We start from the raw sequence: 23208 nt of genomic DNA on the forward strand, positions 1-23208 counted from the left end.
GATTCTTAACCACTGTGTCACCAGGGAAGTCCCATTTTTACCTAATTATTTTTTAATAAGAGAAAACAACAAAAAAGTCTTTACAAGAACTTATCAAAACTATGGACCCTTGCAGGCATTTCTCAGTGGAAACATACATTCATTTAAATAAATAGACTATTATGTGTCATGTATTTGTGTAGGCTAAGGGTATTGCAAATTATATAAAATGGTCCAAGCATATGAATAAATTAAAATTTAGAGGGTTGTGTAGTCGAGTAATCAGGACAATATCATATGCAAAGTATGATGGGGGTAGAGTGGGAGAGAATATTTCATTACCAAGGAAAATTGAGACATATTTAGAAAAGGAAATGACTTGAATTTGGCATTACATTTGAAACTGTGTTATGGAAGCAGAAAGAATATTTCAAATTGAGGGATGCCCATGTAGTAGTTCATTAAAAAAGAGGACATGGCTTGTTGAGAGTATTTTATGAAGTATAGGCTAAAGTATATGTATGTTTGAGGAGAATGTGTTGAGATAAGGCTAGAAAGCTAGCTTGGAAGCTGAGAAGGAAGATATTTAGCAGCTAGAATTCAATACGCTTTCTTCCTGTACTGGAGAGACATTTCTGGGAAAGCCTTGGGATTCTCAAGTTGGTAAAAATACTAGTAAAAATTAATTTTGAGTAAGATCTCTGATTTGGGTAAATCGGATTTAACACATCAATCCTCTGTGTTCAAAATCATTTACAGAATTATACTGTATCCAGTTATAAATATTTTGTATTTTATTTTATTATCTACTAACAGGCTGATAACCCAAACAATTTAAATTTAAGCAGAAGATTTTGGGAGCAGGTTGAAGGATGAATTGTAGAGGCATAACAAGATTGGATAGGAGATATTTGTAACAGCTTAGGTAGAAGAAAATGAGTAATTGAAATTGGCAATGGATTTAGAAAAGGATTGTATATGAAAGATATTTTAGTGACAGGACCCTTTGACTGCTGGGTGCATCTGTTGAAGTAGAGGTGGTATTCAACAAAAACACTAAGAGTTTTGACTTGGGCAGTCAATTAGATGATGATGCCGTTCACTGAGAATGGAATATAACATAAGGGGCATACATACTTAGAAGTGAAATTACTTTGCTCAGTTTAGGAAATATTGCATTTGAGGCATGTGGGAAACATTCAGTTGGAGATGCAGCTATAGAATTACTGAGTTAAAGATGAATACAAGTGGACTTCTCTACCTAGTCTTACATTTGTATTTATAACCATTTATGATTATGTACAGAATAGTTCTCTACTATATTTCTTCCTTCAAATGATAGCTCTTAACCATAGGGCTATAGTTTATTTTTACATTTTGCTAAAGAAGTTTTCTGTAGCTAGACTGGGATTAAAGTTAAACTGTACCACTTGCTAGTAATGTGAAGCTAAATAATTTAGTTAACCTCTACATGACTTAGTTTTCTCATATATAATAAGAGTCCTTGTCGCCTAAATTTCTTATGAAGTGGATTAGCATACACACTTATTTTATATGCATATAAATATAGTATACATACATATATTCTCCTAGCACAGTTTATAAGATATTTTAAACACTGAATATTTACTATTGTTAGAGCTTAGCTTTCTCTTGGTCAATTTTTAGCAGCAGAAATATGGAAAGTATCTCATATACTTTGAAAAATTATATTGCTACAGAAGTCAGAGTGAGTTGAACATTTTTTTGTGTGTAGGGTAGGGTTTGTGATATTATCATGCATCCAACTGGCCATTTGAAAAAGTGGGACGACATATAGGAAGCTGAATTCATTTAATTTTAAGTTGGTGAAAAGCCTGCAGTTTAGCTTGTAAAACCAATGAACCTATAAATCATTTCCTAATTACCTTTCACCACAACTTTTACTGTATTTGAGAACACCTTTAGGTTGAACTTTCCTTATTCTGTTTGCGAATGAAGTCTGTTCCTCAGTGGAGAGATTTACTTTCCCTGTTACATAGTCTGCTACTTCCCTGGGGAAAAGGCTGGGAGACACATCTCTGGTGTGGTGATAGGAGCAACGATTTACTTCTATTTGAGTGAAACCCCTGCTTTAGGAGCTGAGTGCTCAGAGACTGGTGGTGCAGCAGCCCCGGGTCTCTCCTGCTTTTCTCTCTGGGTGTGAAACCCGCGATCCACAAGCCAATACAAAGGCAAGTGGGCCCCTGGTATTCTCAGTCATGCTGCACCCAGACAGCCTGTAGGAGTTCTTAGCTGTACCTTTCTGGAGTAGAATTTCCATCTCACTGGAACAGGGATGGAAGATACAGGTATCCACGCAAATTCTCCAGACTCTCATAGTTCTTACCAAGTTTTAGTATATTTTATAGAATAAATATCTCTTCATTGGCTATATACAATTAGGACCATTTCCAAAGACTTTAAATGGTTGTTTTCGTTTTGTTTTGCTTTTTAAAAATATTTACCAGTTTAAGCAGGTATGCTGAGCTCCTCACACTCTCATGCCACCTCACTTTAATCCTGAACTTAAATCTCAAGTTCCAAATCTATTCCACCAGATAATCCAGGTCTTTGGGGTTGTCAGATGCTCCCCCAGCCATGCAATACTGTAATTACCTACTTGGATATTATTTCATGATATATGATTCTTTGATGATCTGGAAGGGGAAAAAGTGGTGAACAGAAGAGTTTTACTGCCAAAAATCCATCAAAATCTCCAGTATTGAAGAATGCCATGATGAAAAGCCATGATAACAATTGATATCTGTAGGAATTAAGGCTGTATAAACCATAGAATTTTAGAGAAAGTTCACAAGTTAGGTGTAGTTGAAACCCTGACTCTGACTTTCCTTGGTAGGCACTAATGGAGGATATACTGAGGTCTCTGATGATATTTATTCAAGCCAATAGACTAGCCACAAAGTATTTTCACAATTTCCAAAGTTGGTTGATCTATAGTCTCCTCATGGGAAGAAAAAACAAAGCATCACAGGAATACTACACTTTTACAATATGAATCAATTTTCCTATTATGTCAAGGTCATTATGAATGTCATCTTCTGAGATAACTACTATATGAAATACATTTAAGGATTTTTCTGAACCATATTTTCTATATTTCTGGTTTAGATCCGAGTGGAAGTGGTTAGGCAAGCTACTTAGAAACAACATTAGCTATTTTATATTACTAAAATCCATATTTTACTTGGCAAGAAGAATGATGCTACAATTTAATGGCTGCAATGCGCTTTTACTGTTTTTTTCCCTCCCATAATGTCAAATGTATATGAATCTCATATTATTTCTTTAAGATTATAACTCGATGGGGAAAAAAATCAATCATATGTCTCTAATACTGAATTTTAAATAACAGGAATAAGATTTTTCTCTCTTATCTTTTGAGTCCAAGATTTAATACTTGACAGAATTTGTAGTTTTTCATTGGTAAGAAATGGTTTCTAAGCTAAAATTGTAATTTTCTGTGCTTCTCCAATTTTACATTTTCATAACAATAATTATCTTAAGTGATATATCACAGTAATGAATACAAGTAATGTTTAGGTACATAGTTCTTCCATTGTTTACAAATAAAAATTTTAAATAACAGTTTCATGGGGAAAATCATCATCCCAATTCATGAAAACAATAGAATCAGCAGTTATAATGGTTTACTTAAGGCAGACTAATTTAATTAGTTAAGTGGCTAAGTCCTACTCATTCATTAAATATTATGATTTGGGCAAGTATAAATATAATAATTTTCTTCTCAAAATGTTATGGTAGCCTCAACATTAGAGGCTGTCATTTTTAATAGTATACAAGATGGAAGGATGTAAGAAGCTAACAAAAAAGGTAACAAATATAAATAAGTATAGAAGGAATAAATACATATCTGTCACATAAAAATGTTTATTACAATAACATTTTATATTTTATAACTTTGTTTGGATTTATTATATCTTTTTTCTCATAAAAAACTGAGGGAGGAGTTTTTGTCTTTATTTTAAAGATAAGAATATTAAAGAAAGTGTTTAAATTATTTTGTCCTATGTCACAAGTTGGTTTATACAGGACCAATATACAAAACAAGAGGATCAGATTATTCATTGTCTTTTTACTGCCCCATATTTCCTCCCAACAATATTTAGCAAAGAGTACAAGAGTTGATTTTTACGAGTCATTCATCTTAATGCAACAATGCAGTAAATGCATCTGACAGTCTTTGTGACGATCCACGGGAATTTCTTCTTAAAGAGACATATTTCAAACTTTCAGAGTCTCAGGAATATGAAATTTTGAGTTTTTAAACTAAATCATTTATTTTTACGTAGAACTAAAATATTAAATTCATATTATTCTTTGTATTGCTTATTTTAACGTTTGATGAAAAATGGATATATTTTTCACATTACTATTCACATACTATTTCACATTACTTTTTATGTATTATTAAAAGATATAGTTTGGTCATTTCTTATTCTTGTGCAAGTACTCTATTTTGATGGGAATTACTAAGAGTACAATATTTTTTAAATCGCTGAAGTAAGTCTATAATGTCTTTCATATTAGGTTGAAGGAAATACAATTAAGAAAAAAATAACCCTGGATAAGCAAAAGAAAAATGGGGAGAAATAATATGTATGTAATACATTAGTCAATTGAGCTTAAAATGTTGGTATGTTTTTTATCTGGCTAGTAATAAGTATGTGTGTGTGTGTGTGTGTGTGTGTGTCCCTCAGAGGTGACTGACTCTGAAAACACTTGGAAAAATAAAAACCAATGACCATTTAAATTTGCAGATGTACTTCAAGAAAAGTTAAAGTAACAGAAATTACAGATAATTTGTCCTAATATTTGGAAGTACTACTAATGTGCTTCTTATTGATTCTTATGTATCAAGCAATGAAAATTAACCAAGTAGAATTAATTTTCCTAATAAAAGTATGGAGAAGCTACATGGCTGAGGGAAGCAATTTCATATTCCTGAGGCTCTGAAAGTTTGAAATATTTTATCAGTTAAAATGAAACAGTGATGAACAATGCAGGCACCTTTTCCAGGAAATGTACATGTTTTTGCAAGGTCTAGCTTCTAAATTCTTAGTAATTTTGTCTTATTTATATCTCCTTTATAAAAGAAAAATTATATTTCAACTAAGGAGAATAACTAAATAATAATGAAAATATTTGTATGGTCATATAGAATATGGCTACTGCTGGTAAAAGTGTTTCAATTAATGGTGGCACATTTAATAAGGGAATTTATTGCTCCAATTTTTATATTTGTTCAACTTGCTTAAAATTCTATTTATTTAGTACAAAACCTACAGTAGCTAAGCCCCTTGGCTCTTACTGAGGCCTGGTTTGGGGGAGAGTTGCAGTTAATCTGTATTGGTTTTCAACTAGCTATGTAAGGGAAGAGATTTTCTTAATGTAAGATTACCTAACTCTTGAGCTCTGTTTCAGAGCTTCTGAGAAAGATCTACTAATGAGTTACTTGTCAATGACAATAAATTCTAGCTTTTGTAATACAAATGTCTTACTCTTCCTTACTCTTTTACATCTCTCATTATTATCATTCCCAAAACTGTAATCATAATTGTGGTTATAAGTAATCCTATGCTTATACTCTTCTATTTTCCTAAGCCTCCTCATTCCTGAAAATTTTCTCATATTTCTCATTTCAAAACAGAACAGTTAGCTCTCTCTGAATCTCCAGACTAGGTTAGCTATTTCTACTGAGTTCTCTAAAACTGCCTATACTTTTATAGCCTCTTTTTGTTGTTTGCATATGAGCTAGGAAGAGTCCTTTCTCCTGTCAGAGCATGCTCTATACACTCTTTAGATCTTTCTCAAGAAATGGGGTCCTTTTGTTAGTCTGGCTTTCTCTTGCATTATCAAGTGTCTTATTTTCTGAATACTGCCAGTTAGCATATAAACAGAGTATAATATCTTACAGAATATCTTGTATTGATATCATTAAAAATTCCTTTATTTCTTATTTGTTTTATCAACTATTATATATTTTGTAGATATACAGAGTACATATTTATATATTAAATTTTCCATTCTCCTCTTCTGAATTGTTTTATACTTGTGATGTTTACACATCTTTACCTTCCATTCACTCTTTAATCTTGTCCTGATTTCTAAACCCACATTTAGGTAAACTTTATCTCAACCCAAAGCAAGCAGGTCCTGCCCCAGATTAATGGTCCAATAATTTGCATCTCTATTAATGAGTGAGAAGCTCAGGCTAATGTGTCAGCTTCATTCAAGAAGCCTGGTTCCTTCCATTTTAAATGTGGAGAACTCAGACTGTGAACGAAATGCCAATATTCTTACAACTGATGAAAATTGGTATTTTGTGATATTCTTAGACTTAAGATGTAAACTGTACAGGCTTTTTTCCTAGTATATAATCAGCTTTAAATAACCTCAGATTGTGTGAGGAGAGCTTTGGCCTCCAGTTATCAAAGCTACAGATGTGGTCTGGAACATTTCTAAGTGAATTAACTAGGATCATGAGCTCTATGACTAGACGTGGTTGAAGTTGACTATAAATGAAGTCTTGTTCCCTAATACTACAGATTATGGTTCCATTGTTAAACAACCTTGTATTCCTAAATCCTTAAAAAACAGAGGCCAATTTTATTTTTTCATGCATTCACATTGTTGCATTCATAAACTGCTTCAAATTTGGATGGCATTGCTAACCCACTCGGCTGCCTTCTTGAGATCAGTACAGAATGCCTCTCTTTTCTACTGTCTTCATTTAAGCACCTTTAAAACTTTTATGTATTACTCCACAGCAACAGCAATGGTAGACATCATCCTCTACATCAGAGATTATAACCCTGAACATCAGGGCAGAAGAGCAGACCAAAATTATGCATTTGGAGCTGCCGCAGAGGAATCATTTTAAATTCTATAAATGTAGAACTACCTCCTCTGTCAATGACTGTCATGTAAGCAAAGTAAACACAAGGCATATAATAGTGTTTATTTCAGCTTTCATAGATGCCATTAGCAAAACTAAATTCACATTCATATTTATTTCATGCTTTTCCTTAAAATAGACATAAAATCACAAAAATTAGAAAGACCACAATTTGCTTTTATTTTTAAATCCAAAAAATGAAATCGTGGCATTTTAAATGTATGTCTATCACAATCCCATAATTTAGAAATAGATTGACAACATATATTTCCCTTACATCTTTCCTCAGAGATGTAATTACTTTACACCTCAAAGATGTAACATTATTTTTCCAGTAATGTTAAAATTATGCTTAGAAAGTAATAATTTATTTTAAATAAAGGGTCTGATACAGCCTCTAACTTCCAACAGAATGTATAAATTCCAATAGAATGTATAAAGTCAGAGAAAAAGAAAAAAACACATAATGCAATCTTTGGTTGATACATATACTTTTGCATCTATCTGGAAGGAAGAAATTTACTTATTACAAGAACAGTGGAACTTGACTGAGAGAAGCAATTGATCACTCATGGTGCTATATGGCATGGTGTAAAGCAAACATCCTAGCATCAAAGTAGATTAGGAGAATCATTTGTCAGTCTGCATTTTCTATAGCCTTGTGGTAAAATCTTAAGGGCTGTCCTTCTTCCAGTATTGGTGCTGCATTTTTAAGTAGCCATAGCTATATGCATCCTCTTTGCCATCAGAACTTTGGATATAACAGGCTGGAGGATAGAATATCTTAATAATTAATACCTGGTGTAAAATTAATATGGGGTGTATTGGAAGAGTGAAGGCAGGGAACTAACAATAAAGTATTGAACACAGGTAGTAAAACTCCCGTAATTAAAGCACAAACAACCTGGGAAAAGAGTTCTGAGAGAAAAATGGGGATTGCAATGGTTTATGTTCTTGATTTCCTTTCAAATACCAAAGTCAAGCCACAGTGTTAAAGACATCCTCATCTAAAGTTAACAGAAGCAAACTAAATAAATTCAAACACTGAATGTTGGGTTGACAACTATAGACAACACTATTCAGGCAAGAGGGATGGGTACAACCTGCACAGAGTGGACAGAGCAGGGCCAAAGGAAACTACCCACCTGTCTACAAGCAGTCATTAAAACACATTAGAATTCTACTCATTTTGTGAAGACATAACAGAAAAAGAGCCAAACAAAATACCATATGATACACAGAAGAAAATTTTATACTAAAACCTCAGATTTAGAGCAGGAATCCTTAAAGTTTTTTTTCTTCTCAAATTAAATAGAAGAAAGTTAAAGAAATTATTTATTATCCTAATAGGAAAAAATGATTTGTTTTGTTTTGTTTTATGGAACTGCAGCAGGTCATCATCAAAAAGTCTACAGATAATGAATGCTGGAGAGGGTGTGGAGAAAAAGGAACCCTCCTACACTGTTGGTGGGAATGTAAATTGGTGCAGCCACTATGGAGAACAGTATGGAGGTTCCTTAAAAAACTAAAAACAGATCCTGTAATCCCACTCCTGGGCATATATCCAGAGAAAACCATAATTCAAAAAGATACATGCACCCCAATGTTCACTGCAACACTATTTACAATAGCCAAGACATGGAAGCAACCTAAATGTCCAACGACAGGTAAATGGATAAAGAAGATGTGGTATATATATATATATATATATATATATATATATATATATAAATATAAATATATATATATATATATATATATATATACACACACATACATACACACACATATATATATACATATATATATATATGTATATATATGGTAAAATATTATTACTCAGCCATAAAAAAGAATGAAATAATGCCATTTGCAGTAACATGGATCGACCTAGAGATTATCAAAATAAGTAAAGTAAGCCGGAGAAAGACTAACATCATATGATATTGCTTATATGTGGAATCTAAAAAAAATGATACAAATGAACTTATATACAAAACAGAAACAGGCTCACAGACATAGAAAACAAACTTATGTTTACTTAAGGGGAAAGGAAGGGTAGGGATAAATTAGGAGTTTGGGATTAACATATACACACTACTATATATAAAACAGATAACCAACAAGTACCTACTGAATAGCACAGGAAACTATAATCAGTATTTTTTAATAACCAATAAGGGAAAAGAATCTGAAAAAGAATATATATATAACTGAACCACTTTGCTTTACACCTGAAACAAACACAACGTTGTAAATCAATTATACTTCAATTAAAAAAAAGAAACCACAGCGGAATGGAATGGTAAAGATAAAAGGGAGAAGTGAATAGAAAATACCACAGGATAAAGTGTCATGAGAGATAAATATGATGAAGAAATTTATAAAGCAACAGCATATTTTCAGTACATAAGAAGAAATTTAAAAGGAGAATTTTTGGAAGAAAACCCAATCAGTGATATGTAGAGCAAATGTAATAAGATATTCTAACATGTAGAGTAGAATAGAGGAGTCACAAAGGATGCAGAAAAAGATGAGAGATACAAAGGACAGAGAATGGATGCTTAGTCTGTGAAAATCAAGTTGTTCTGTAGAAATACATTATAAAATTAGGATATTAACAATATTCAAAACAATGGTCAGAAACACTGAACATAAAGTATGAGTATTTACATTTAAAAAATTTACCAAAATAAATAAATTTAAATATATTCATTGATAATCATTCTTAATTCAGAAAATGCCTGGAGAAATTTATAATGACTCTCACTTGCATAGTCCTTTTCCAGGATATAGTATACAATAAATGTTACCTTGATTTATTCTGGTTTTTAGATTATAAATGAAAGATAAAATATAGTTCAAACATACAGACAGAAAAGATAGTTTAAGCTTCAAAAAAAACCTTTAGAAGACTAGTCTCCTATTCATTTAACAATAAACAGCATAAGATCTAATAAAAAACAGTAACTAAAAAAACTATAGTAAATCAAGTTTTCTATTTGGTGTAAAGATGAGAGTTTTAAATAGACTATGCTTCAAGAGAATAGACGAGCTACTACTGAAAAAAATATTTGAAGATGTACTGCAGCCAATGAGAAATGAATCATACTGTACAATATAAGATACACGTTTAATAAAGGATAATGAGCATTAACATCTGTTAAACATTATTAAACATAATTGGCTACACCAGCAACGGATATGTTTATTAAAATAATCATACAGCCTAAAACAACTCACTAACTGTAAGCCAAGGAAATAAAATAAGTAGATTCTATTAAGGATATTTCAAAATAGGGGATTCTCCAGGGAGAAATCATAGTGTATATTTTTTTCCTAACTTGCAGAGGATAAAATCAAAATATATAATTTTATCTTTCAATCTAAATATCACATAAAAAGTTTTTACTTGAAATTTGTTTCATAAATGGTAAGTAAGGTAAAAATGTAAAAAATATTGAGAGAACCCAAGCAAAATGTGAAACTTTCCAAACTTGGCTCCATGAATCCCCCACTCCCAGACTCTGCATGAAAGGCAACCATCACTAAGGATGATTCTGAGTGAATATTTTTTAGTACTATGTATAGAGAAAGTAGAAAACCCGGCTTTAAATGACCTAAACAAAAAAGAGAAATTTCTGACTAATGCAACTAAAAACTCCAGATGATATTCTGGAGCTTCAAGTGAGGTTTGATTAAGTGCCTCCAAAAAATGTCAGTAACTTAATTTCTCTCTGTCTCTATGCTCTTCTACTGTATCAGCAAAATCCAGGGAACACACAGGGTCCTTGAGCAGATTTAGGCTTTTCCTTAGTCATAATAACTGTTGCAGTTGCAGACCTCACCTCCAAACTCCTTGATTTCATACATAAGGGAAGCTGTTTTTCCTAGGTCTAGAGAAGAAAGTGGACTCTTTTTGTTTATTTTTGTTTTTTGGTTTCTAGTATCTGCAGAAGTCTTGTCTCCCAAATGATTCTTTAGATTAGGTGCATGTATCAAAACAAATGGTAAAGAGGGAGTAAAATTCACTAACTGGTATCAAGTATAGAGAACATGTGTCACAATTTGCCGAGACAGTTGTGAAGTTTGCTGGGAGAGATATGGCTTATGCTTTTTAATATGCATAACTATTAATAGTGCCCCACTCATTATGAAACATGTCCAAGTTTTGATCATAAGTTCATGGACATTTGACTTAAATCGTGAAAGGCTCACCCTTGGCACAAAACCAAAACCAAAACCAAAACATAGGACTGGGAAATTTGTCAGAGTGCCTGAAAGTCAGCCAGCAGTACACCCTATACAATTTCCACTTACAGACCTCTTTCCTATGAATTTAAGAACAGACAGATATACATACACATCTTTTAAAATGAATGGCACCATATTATGTATTGGACTACAATTACTATTAATATTTAATAACATGCCTTCAAGATTTTTCCATGTTAATACATTTGGCTTGATTTCATTTCTTCTTAACAGCTACATAGTACTACTTACAATGGTTATATCAAATTTATTTAACCTTTTCTCTATTAATGGTTATTTGTTTTCTTATTTGATTTTTAAAAGAATGAAGCAAAGCTCAATTGTATTCATGCATTTTTATGCTCATATGCACGTATTTTTGCCAAATAGAATCACAGAAATAGAAATGAGGAGTCAAAGGGCAGACAAGCATAGTGTTACCTTCTCAAAAGATTTCACAAATTTATATGTCTACAAAATGTGAGGGAGGTTATAATTTCATACCCTCACCAACATTTGATGCTATCAATCATTTTAATAGTTCTTAATCAGTGGGTAAAAATCTGTATTTATTAAATGTATTTTTCATTATTAGTAGTAAGTTTAAGCACTATTAAAATATTGTGGAATGATTATATATTTTATATTCTTGTGTGATTATATACTTGTGCGGGAGTGTGCGCCTGTGAATGAGTACAAACTTGGAATAAAATTCAGCAAAATATTACCGGTAACTACTAGGTAGAATGATTGAATGATTAAAATTCTTAGTACAGTTCTTTTGACATCTATGAAATTACTATGTATGATTTTATAATAAAAAGAGAGAAGGCAATGTTTTCTTTAATATTCATTGTAGGATAGTGATAATAGAAATATCCAAGCATTATAGATTAATATTTATATACAATAAATTATATTTCCAAATAGATATTTCATATCATTAAAAATACATGGAATGGCATAAAGCATATTTCATTGCTAAATGCCTATGCCAAGTCATCTATGTAAATTTCTTCTATTAATTTGGCATTTAAAAATAATATCATTGTATCTAGTTTAATAAAGATATTAAAGTGTGCGATTTGGAGTAAACATGGACTTAGGTTTCTGTTTGTCTCTACCATTTTGTAGCCAGTTGTTCTTGAACAATTTAACATTTCAAATTCTGAGCATCTTCTGTTTTATAACAGTGATAAATATATCATTCTTCAAAGGAATAATATGAGAACAAAATGAAGTTACAAGGAAGAGCATGGCACTCAGATAACGTTGGTTTATTATTTTTTAAGTGTTAAGTATTTTTTTATTTTTGTTGTTATTAATACTATCATTACCATTGTATTTTTTAGAAGACTACTGATCTCTGTTGATTCATTTTTTTCCCCCTCATCTTTCAAATGAATCAAGTAACTTTAAAGATCTAGCCCCCTAGATGAGAAGAATTTCTATTCTCCTAATCAGAAATAAAATGAAAACAATAATTTCTCTAAAGATTTGTTATTTATATTCATTTATACGTACTGCAGCTTAACTGTAATTTCCTGAATGCTATAGCAAGGGGGATTAGGAGTGATTTATAACACTACCCAAAAAGAAAGAAGCTAATTGCAGTAGCATAAGTGGCAGACCTTTTGCTGAGTATTTTGGAGGAAAGCAAATTTAGCGTTAGGGCTTATGAAATTTCTATCTTCAGATTTTTTTGAGCAAGGTCAAAATCAGACTTACATATACCTCACATAACGCCACCCAACACGGCACAGAAGCATTTTTCAGCTACTTTTTTTCCCAAAAATATTTTTCTAAAATAACTATAGTGTATTAGTATTTGTATTTTGTTCACGTTCTCTATATTATTGTATCCTTAGGGGCAATGAGACTCGGTACGCCAGAATGTACAGAGGTTGACATGGCAAGCTCGAGAGCTGGAATGTTTCATATGAAAATGCGCCCAGCCAATACACTATCCTGAGTTGATTGTGTGTTGTTTATTTCACTACAGCTTTTCTGTCTCCCATTTAACTTGTACTCTAGTGAATAGCATGAGCACCGATACCAAAAAGAGGGGCAAATGTGATACCACTGGACCTTCCACACAGAAACAAGGGAAAGTATCATGCTGTCAGATAAAGTGCAAGGTTTTTGGCTGCTCAAGACACCTAGGGGAACAGGTGTAGTAATCAGAGGGTAAACATCAGCTGGTGATCAAAGATTAATTGATGGAACCCCTTTGGTAATTTGAAGGTCTTAAGAAATGTTAAAGTTACCTGAGATGTCTAAAATGTGTATGATGAGAAGCTGGAAGAAACAATTGCCAGAAGCTCAATGTGGCTTTAGAAACATTGAAGAGGTGGGAAAAATCCAAATCGTCTCCATGGGGACCATGCATGATGACCCACAGAGTCAGTGCAGGTTCCCATTTCCAACCACACATCCACTGCTCTAAATGATGTATATTCTGGTAACTAAGATTCTGGTACAAGGAAGAAACATTCTGTCTCTGCCCAAGATGGGTAAAAGAACTGCAGAGCAAATGCAGAAAAGAATCTGAGTTTGGAAAATCTAAATATTGGAATCTAGCCCTAACCAATACAGTAATACTTATCTTAGTCATCATCTATTTTGAAGTTGTTTCAACATTATCCTTGTGAGGGCAGAAACACAAATATATATATATGAAATCCATAATTTATAAAATATGATTCATTGTACATAATTATGTTTAAATTGACAATATAGGTAAATGCATAGTTTCTGTTTAGTATTATAGGTTTAGTAATTTTCAATGAGACATTTATTTGTTTCATAACATTTCAATTTAAAGAATGCCTTGAAAATTTTTTTAAATAAAATATCTTTTGATAAAGATTGCAGTGTCTAGAGTAGAAAAAATTGTAAGCACTAGTAAACTTCCTCTGCAATTCAGAAAGTTATTACAACAAGGCTTACTTTTTATTTGGGTAGGTACCTGCTACATGTCATAAGAATTTCATGGAATTATAGGAAATCTCTCTTTACCCTCAATTCTGGATATCTCAAAATTTTACAGCTATGGAGATTTTTATTTCACCATTTCTGCCCCGTATATTACAGACCTGAATCCTTTTCTAAAATTTTCAGGCTGTGGGTAGAGTCTTGTGTGGAAAACATATCAGTTCCATTTTCATGTATGCTTCTTGCTTAAACTTATTAACTATGTATTATCTCAGTAGTATTTAAACTTAAAAGAAAAATAGCATTGAATCATAAAAGGGACATTTTGGCAAAACTCTAGAAAGAGTGAGAAGAGTAGTGGTTATCAGGAATTGGGACTGGGGCAGAAGAGGGGATTGACATGTGGAGCTTAGGAAATTTTTAAGGCAGTGAAATTATTTATATGCTACTATAAGGGTAGATGAATGATAAAACCCATAGAACTATACAACACAGCAAATGAATTCTAATGCAAACTCTGGACTTTAATTATAAATAACATATTAATATTGTTTCATCATTTGTAAGAAAAGTACCGAACCAATGCAAGTCATCAATAACAAGGAAAACCGTGAAGAGTGTGGGAGAGGTTGCACATAAGAACTCTGCATTTTCTATTCAGTGTGTCTGTAAATCTGAACTTGCTCTAAGAAATAAAGTCTGTTAATAAGTCTGTTATTCTTTTTTAGAAGAAGTGGGGCTTTTTTCCACTCATAACAGGACTAACCATTCAGCTAGGGATTCTATTCACAAAACCCAACAGATGGTGATTCAAGCACAGCTTAGAAACACGAAGTGAAGGAGCTCCCTTCAATTCCCTCTAGGAATTGACTAATTTACTTTCCCACATATGTGATCATTTGTACTTCATTTTTTCCCCTCTCCTCATTAGTATTGTGCATATACTTAAGCTTCTGGAAAGTTCCTTTTCAACTAAATAGTGAAGCAATATATAACGCAATGTGTGACCTTCTTACAGACACACACTCCACTTAGACTATGTAAATGTGCCCTTTCTCAAATTTTCCCTAAGCAGAAATTATAAAAGTGCTTACGTTGCAGAGTGATCCTTTGCATTCAAAATAAATAGATTTTAGATGTTAAGAAAGAAATTACTTAAGTAGATAGGTGCTAAAGGTTTTGTATGCTAGAAATCAGGTTTGGCATTTGATACATGTGGTAAAGTTGAAGCATAAGAATATAGCAATTTTAGTAGAAAGATGCACTGCACTGAATATTTCACCTTAAGCCCATATTCTATTATTAAAACTATTGTTTTATCATTGACTGAAAAAAATCAAGAAGAAATAGTCACCACTATGATGTGAATAATCTCTCCTAGGATTGTAGCACATTTATAAATCTTGTCCAGACTTTGGATGCTATGTTATTTTATTTTTGGCCAACTGACTAACTTCATCTCTACCCAAAATCTATTGTCATACTCAATAATACTTTAGCTACTTAGGAAAGAGCATTAGTTCTTTCAGGCCTCCAATGAATATTTCACTTTCTTTGTTCATATCAAAATCTACTATTCTTTCATTTATTATTTTATTAATTATACCTCTATCTCTTCCAGATTCAAGAAAATTACATTTTTAAAGATCATATTTCTGGAATTACTTCAAACTTGAGTTTAACTTTTCAGTTAAAGCTTTAACTTTAAAGTTTAACTTTTGTCCTTTATAACTGATATAAAGGACAAAAGAACATGTGTTTAGATGTGTTGAAAGAAAATATTAGTTCTATTTTATTAGATTCTAAATCAGTGAGATCATAAAGCAAACTACAGCATGCTTTGCTTTTAAATGGATTCAAAACATATCTATGTTTTTCTCTTGCAATATCATGGAAGGATAATGGGAATGAAATTTATTTTTAAATATAGGAGTTATACTTGAATATCATTAAATAAAAATAGAAGTGAAATATTTAACTCTCAGCAATTTTAAGATTAGGATATATGTAATTTTATAAAGATATAAAGCTTTGAATTAAGATATTAATTTCAAAGCCATCTTAGTTTGAAACTACTTATGTGGGCTTTCTTTAATTATTCAATGTTTAGTTTGTCAGTTTATCTCTAATTCTTTATCACTTACACCCATCAAGCTATAGAAAAACGCATTACTATATAAGATTAATTACTATCCATGCCCTTTGTAACAAAAAATCAGTTAAATATATTTTTTTCTATCTGTATGTGAGAAATTTTCATAGACTTCTTAAGCTGAATCAGGTTGTAGAGCCCAGGTTTCAAGTAACTCTCAAGGGCATGAATTTGGATCCTGGGGCAAGATGTGGAATGGAGTAGGTCTATAAGGGTTAAAAATGTGTTATAAGTTAGGGAACTGGGATATTTTCCTTCCAATGTTAGTACCTCATTGTCTTCTAATACATACAAGTCTTATTTCACTGACATTTATTTAGTGTGAGATGTAAGAAAGTAAGCTATTGAACATTTTTTCTTATGTGTTAGCAACAGATATAAAATATACATTTATAAACATACACTGACTATATAATAAATAAATAATATGTTATAATAGATAAAGAAATAAAAAGATCCTGAGTAACACATTCTTATAAATTACTGAAAATCAAAGATTAAGGAAACATTGTTTAATGTGAAACTTACCAGTGAAAGGAGGGAAATATTGTTGACTCTGACTTCTTCAAGGCAGCAGTCAAACCTAGAAAAAAATTGAATAACTGTCAGACTTTGCAAGAATAATGCAACGCAGGAATTACACCTAGTCAAATTTTCATTCAAGTAAAAGGCAAAATCAAGACATTCTCAAACATCACAACAATCCCAGGATATAACCACTTTGAGCACATTTATGAAGAAATTACTGAATCCTAAAACCCAGTTAAACAAGGGATGAATTAAAACAAACAAAAACAAAACAAATACCACCACAGCTATAGTAAAATTATGTCACAGGAAATTATGGTAGGCAAACAATTAATCTAAAAATTGGAATTTGACCAATTTGGGCAAATTTTAAAATAAATGTGGACTATTTTAAAATAAATGTGATATAAATATGGGAAATTGTACTCAGGTGAGAGAGGTATGAATGCATATAAGAAAGATGTTCTCATTTATAACTGAATAATTGGAGTTTCTTTTAAAGGAACACCTATTTAGTACAAAAATTAAGCAATGCAATAATTCCAATCTTCCCCATAATTTTCAATAAATCTTTTAAGACTAATATGTTTTTTGATTGATAGACTTTTAATTTCAGTTAACTGTTTTATTTCCATTTTCTTTTTTCTTAGTTTGAGAAAAAGAGAGTTCATTATTTTTATTTAAAATGCCATATCTATATGGGCAGTTTTACCCCATATTACTTTTAATTCCCAAAAAGAACAAATCAAAGATGGAATTATTTAATAATGTGCCTTGAAAGATGCTTAAAATCAAATCCAGTTCAATGCACTCAGTTTTTCAGATGAAGATTTCGAGGGGCAGGAGGAGCCACAGGCTGAGAAACATCTCTGTTAGCTCTAAGCTGTGCTGTCTTGTGCAAGGGGTGATGGTTTTGGCAAGCTTAATATGGCCCGCTATTTTTAAGAATTTAAGAAGAAATCAGAAGAAAGTGTCCAAGATATCATCGTAAGAAGACCCTGAGCTCACCTCCACCCATGGACACACCAAAACTGCAACTATTTACAGAGCAACTATTGATTAGACTGTAAGACTAGCACAAAAGTTCTACAACTAAAGATATAAAGAAGGAACCACAAGGAGACAGGTCGGAGAGGTGGAGACGTGGTATTCTCAAGACTCATATTCCTGAGTGGGCAACCCACCAATGGGAGGATAATTATAATTGCAGAGGTTCTTCCCAAAGAGTAAGGGGTCCAAGACCCACACTGGGCTTTCCAGTGTGGGAGTCCTGCACTGGGAAAATGAGCCTGGGGAGGCAGGAGGAAGCTTGAACTCACCCTGGGGACATAGGCATGGGCAACAGTCATTTTTGGAAGCTCAGTCTACCATGCAGACAGTGGCGTTGGCAAGCACCAGTTTGAAATTATCCCTCTAGCTTATTAATCCTGAAATCTGGCCCCCACCTACCACCTGTTGATACCAGTACAGAGACTCCTCAGGTCAAGAAAATAGCTGGGCAGAGACACTGCCCAACACACCAGCAGGCCTGCTTCTTTAAGTTTTCCTGAGCCCACAACTGCCTCAGGACCTGGCTGTGTCCACCAGAGAGCCCAGGTACTGGCCCCACAAACCACTGTGCCAGCAGTAGTCCCAGGACCCCCAGCCTTGCAGCCAGAGACCCTGGGATCCAGCTCCACCCATCAGTGGGCAGGCACTAGACCTGGGACCAGCCTCACCTATCAGTGGCCAGGTACCAAAAATCTAGTAGAGCTCATCAATAAATTCAGTAAAGTTAAAGGATAGAAGATTAATATACAGAAATCTGTTGCATTTCTATACACTAACAATACACTAGCAAGAACAGAAATTAAGGAACAATCCCATTTACAATCACACCAAAAAGAATATAAAACCTAGGGAGAATCTAAGTAAGGGGTTAAAAATTCTGTACTCAGAAAACCGTAAGACACTGATGAAAGAAATTTAAAAAGACTCAAACAGATGGAGGGATATACCATGTTCATGGATTGCAAGAATATTGTTAAAATGATGATACAACTCAAGGGAATCTACAGACTGAATACAATCCGTATCAAAATACCAATGGTATTTTTTATAGAACTAGAACAAATATTTTAAAAATTTGTGTGGAAACAGAAAAGACACTGAATAGCCAAAACAATCTTGAGAAGGAAGAATAAAGCTGGAAGTATCATGCACCCTGATTTCAAAATATACTACAAAGCTGCAGTCATCAAAACATTATGGTACTGGCACAAAAACATATGTGTTGATCAATGTAACAGAATAGAGAGTCCAGAAATAAACCCACATACTTAAGGCCAGTCAATCTATGACAAAGGAGGCAAGAATACACAATGCGGAAAAGACAGCTCTTCAACAAATGGTACTGGAAAAACTGGACAGCTACATGCAAAAGAATCAAACTGGACTACTCTCTCATACCATGCACAAAAATAAATTCCAAAATGGATTAAAGACTTAAATGTAAGATCTGAAACCTTAAAGCTTCTAGAAGAAAACATAGGAAGTACACACTTTGACTTCAGTATTAATAATATATTTTGGGGTATGTCTCCTCAGGCAAGGAAACAAAAGCAAAAATAAACAAATGGACTACATCAAACTGAAAAGATTTGGCACAGCAAAGCAAATGATCAAAAAAATGAAAAGACCACCTATTGAATGGGAGAAGATATTTGCAAAGGATATATCTGATAAGGGGTTAATATCCAAAATATACAAAGAACTCATATCATTCAACACCCCAAAAATAAGCAACAATTTAAAAAATGGGAAGAATATCTGAATAGACATTTTTCCAAAGAAGATACACAGATGACCAACAGACACATAAAATGATGCTCAATATCTCTAATCATCAGAGAAATGCAAATCAAAACCGCAATGAGAAATCAGCTTACATCGGTCAGAATGGCTATTATCAACAAAACAACAAATAACAAGTGCTGATGAGGATGTGGAAAAAAGGGAACCCTTGTACACTGTTGGTGGGAATATAAATTGGTATAGCCACTATGGCAAACATCATGGAGATTCCTCAAAATGTTAAAAATAGAACTACCATATGATCCAGCAATTCTACTCCTGGGCATTTATCTGAAGAAAACAAAACACTAATTAGAAAAGATATATGCATCCCTATCCTCACTGAAGCACTATTTACAATAGCCCAGATATGAAAGCAACCTAAGAGCTCATTAATAGGTGAATGGATAATGAAATATTACTCAGCCATAAAAAAGAATGAAATCTTGCCATTTGTGAAACATGGATGGAACTAGAGGATATTATGCTAAGTGAAATAAGTCAGACAGAGAAAGACAAGTACTGTATGATTTCACTTATATGTGGAAGCTAAAAAAAACAAAACAAATGAACAAACATAACAAAACAGAAATAGAGATATAGACACAGAAAACAAACACGGTTTCTAGAGGGAATGGGCTAGGGGGAAGAAAGAAATAGATGAGGGAGATTAAGAGGTATAAACTTCCAGTTGCAGAACAAATGAGTCACAGGTATGAAATGGACAGTGTGGGGAACATAGTCAATAACTATATAATACCTCTGTAGGGTGACATCATAACTCGACTTATTGTGGTGATCAATTTGAAATGTACAGAAACACTGAATCACTATGTTATGTTTCAGGAACTAATCTAGTGTTATAGGTCAATTATACTTCAAGAGCAAGTAACTAAACAAACAAACTCATAGAAAATGAGATTGGTTTGATGGTTACCAGAGATAGGGAGTTGGGGGAGGGGGAATTGGATGAAGGCAATCAAAGGGTATACACAACCAGTTATAAGATAAATAAATACTGGGGATGTAACACTGTTGTATGTTACATATGAAAGTTGTTAAGAGAGTAAATCCCATGAGTTCTCATCACAAGAAAAAATTTTTTTATTTCTTTAATTTTGTAGCTATATCAGATGACATCACTAAACTTGTGTTCATCACTTCATGATATATGTAAGTCAAATCATTAGGCTGTACACCTTAATCTTATACAGTGCTGTATGTCATTATATCAATAAAACTTGAGGAAGAAAAAAAGAAGAAATCAGGAAAAATTAAAATAGCATGTCTAATCTAATTTTATTGTAATCATAATAAAATAGATTTTCTCATTATCTCTTTATTTATCCTATCTCATCTTTTAAAGTGAAACCTAGAAAAAATTTCGCTGAATAGCAAAATCAGCAATTTGGGATGGTGTTATTTGGAATTATTTGCAGATGTTTAAAATTTTTATATTGCTTCCACTTTTTAATAAAAAGAATAAAATGGTTTAAACTTAAATTAAGGAGGCTTTTTGGTTTAAAAAATAACTTGAATTAGTAAACCCACTCTTATAGTCTCTAGTAATTAAGTAGTATAATATGGAATAAATTCTCGATAATTTGTAAAAAGCTTCCAAGAAGTAATTTATGAAAAAGGATGTTGGTTGGAAACATTGGGAGTTCCTCAGGTGAAATCCAAAACTGGCCCTAATACACGGAGGATAAGGAGAGACCACAGAAACAGACAGACCACACCATATTGGTAGGTGGCAGTTTCAGTATGCAAGGGGACTTACAGAGGAGGCTTGTCTTGGATGACCACAATATGAGTAGATATACACACCCACACTCTAGACCTTAAAAGTTTATATATAGAGGCTTTAACTGGGTGGAATCACACATTCAGTCCAGATGGTTTCAACAACACACTCTCTCAACGCTGTATCTTGTAATGGCTCCTACTATGGGAACGGTGGACAGAGCATACATTTCAAGGATAGGGGGGTGGTAGGAGCCTCTGATTGCCCTGGGCCAGCTCTTGGGTCAACCAGTGGTCACGTCTCCTCAATGATCTCCAATAAATGAGCAGTCACAATTTTAAAACATTTTACACTTTCTTAAGACTCAATGTTTATTCAAGTTTTCTAATTCAACTTTAATCATATTTTGTGATGCATAAATAAATGAATAATTTTCTATGCTGTGAAGCCTTCAAATGTGATACCCTATTTAGTTTCTAATGATTAATTTATTCTGGATTGAATTATGTGCCTGTTCTAAATTACAATGTGTATTTTGTTGTCTATCTTTATATCCTTATTAATATTGTCAGGTATTTGTCCATCTTCTTAGTATTTTTGAAATACTCTTTTTTACATGTTATTTTTTTCTGTTTTCCAATTAGTTATTTTTATTGAATTTTGAACTCTTATTACTTTATTTATATTCATTTTTATTATTTATATAGTTTACTCAGTTATAGCTATTTACCTTTTTGTTTCCCAAAGATAAATGTATATGAGGTTAGGAATTTCTCTTGAGAAAAGCATCTCATTGAAAGCTGAGGTTGTTACTTATGATGGTCTCATAGGCACTGTGTTTATAACGTATTCTATTTTATATTTGATCAAGCAACTATTTAAGATAGTGTTGAAATAACTGAGTTGATGAAATTATGGAAAGAATTGAGTTTAAACATTATTTAACTTATCAAATAGTAAATTAATATCTCATACAAAAAAGTTTAATTTTGAAAACAGATAAACCTCATTGGTTATCTTTGAAGAATATTTGAGAACTAATATTTATTTGTAAAGCCAGTAAATAAATAGAAAGAATTAAGAATTTATTCTGCATTTCCTAGAGGAAATTACCACACTATTCAACTAATGAGAGAAAATTTCTCATTATAGGACAATCCCAACTAGTAAAATTAAAACACAAAATTTAGAATTCATATATCCTTGATTTACAATCTTTTAAATGAATCTGGACAATAATTATCAATGTCTCCTAATATTACAAATATACTTCCTGACATCATAGGGCTCTGGATGGAAGTACGTGCCACCACCTATGATTTACTCTTGTCTAATAGTAAGTACAATTTTGATGAACCTTCCTAATTATAAGTAATACAAGGGAGTAAATGTGTTAAAGGATACCAAATGCATATAATAAACAGAAACCAGATCATAGGAAACTCCATTAGAAAATGATATATCAATTTTCAACAGCTACATTTTAAGAGTAAAAAAAAAAAAAAAGGACAACACGTTTAGAAAGAAGAAAGAAAGATCTATTGATTTAAAGAGACTCAAGACATATCATCTAATTTGGAACTGGATTCAAACAAAGTATAAAGGGAAGTATGAGATGATTAGGTACACTCATCACTTGACACTTGATAAATGATATAAATGATGTTAGATATACGATGATATTAAGGGGTTATTATTGATTTTTAAAATATGATAGTGATATTGTTGCTTATGTTTTAAAAAAACTTACCATTTGGAGATATGTACTAAAATATTTACATATAAAATAACATATCTGGAATTTACTTCAATATAATAAAGAAATCT

Source organism: Balaenoptera borealis (genome assembly GCF_965194805.1).
Source record: "Balaenoptera borealis genome assembly, chromosome: 17".
NCBI classification, from domain to species: domain Eukaryota; kingdom Metazoa; phylum Chordata; class Mammalia; order Artiodactyla; family Balaenopteridae; genus Balaenoptera; species Balaenoptera borealis.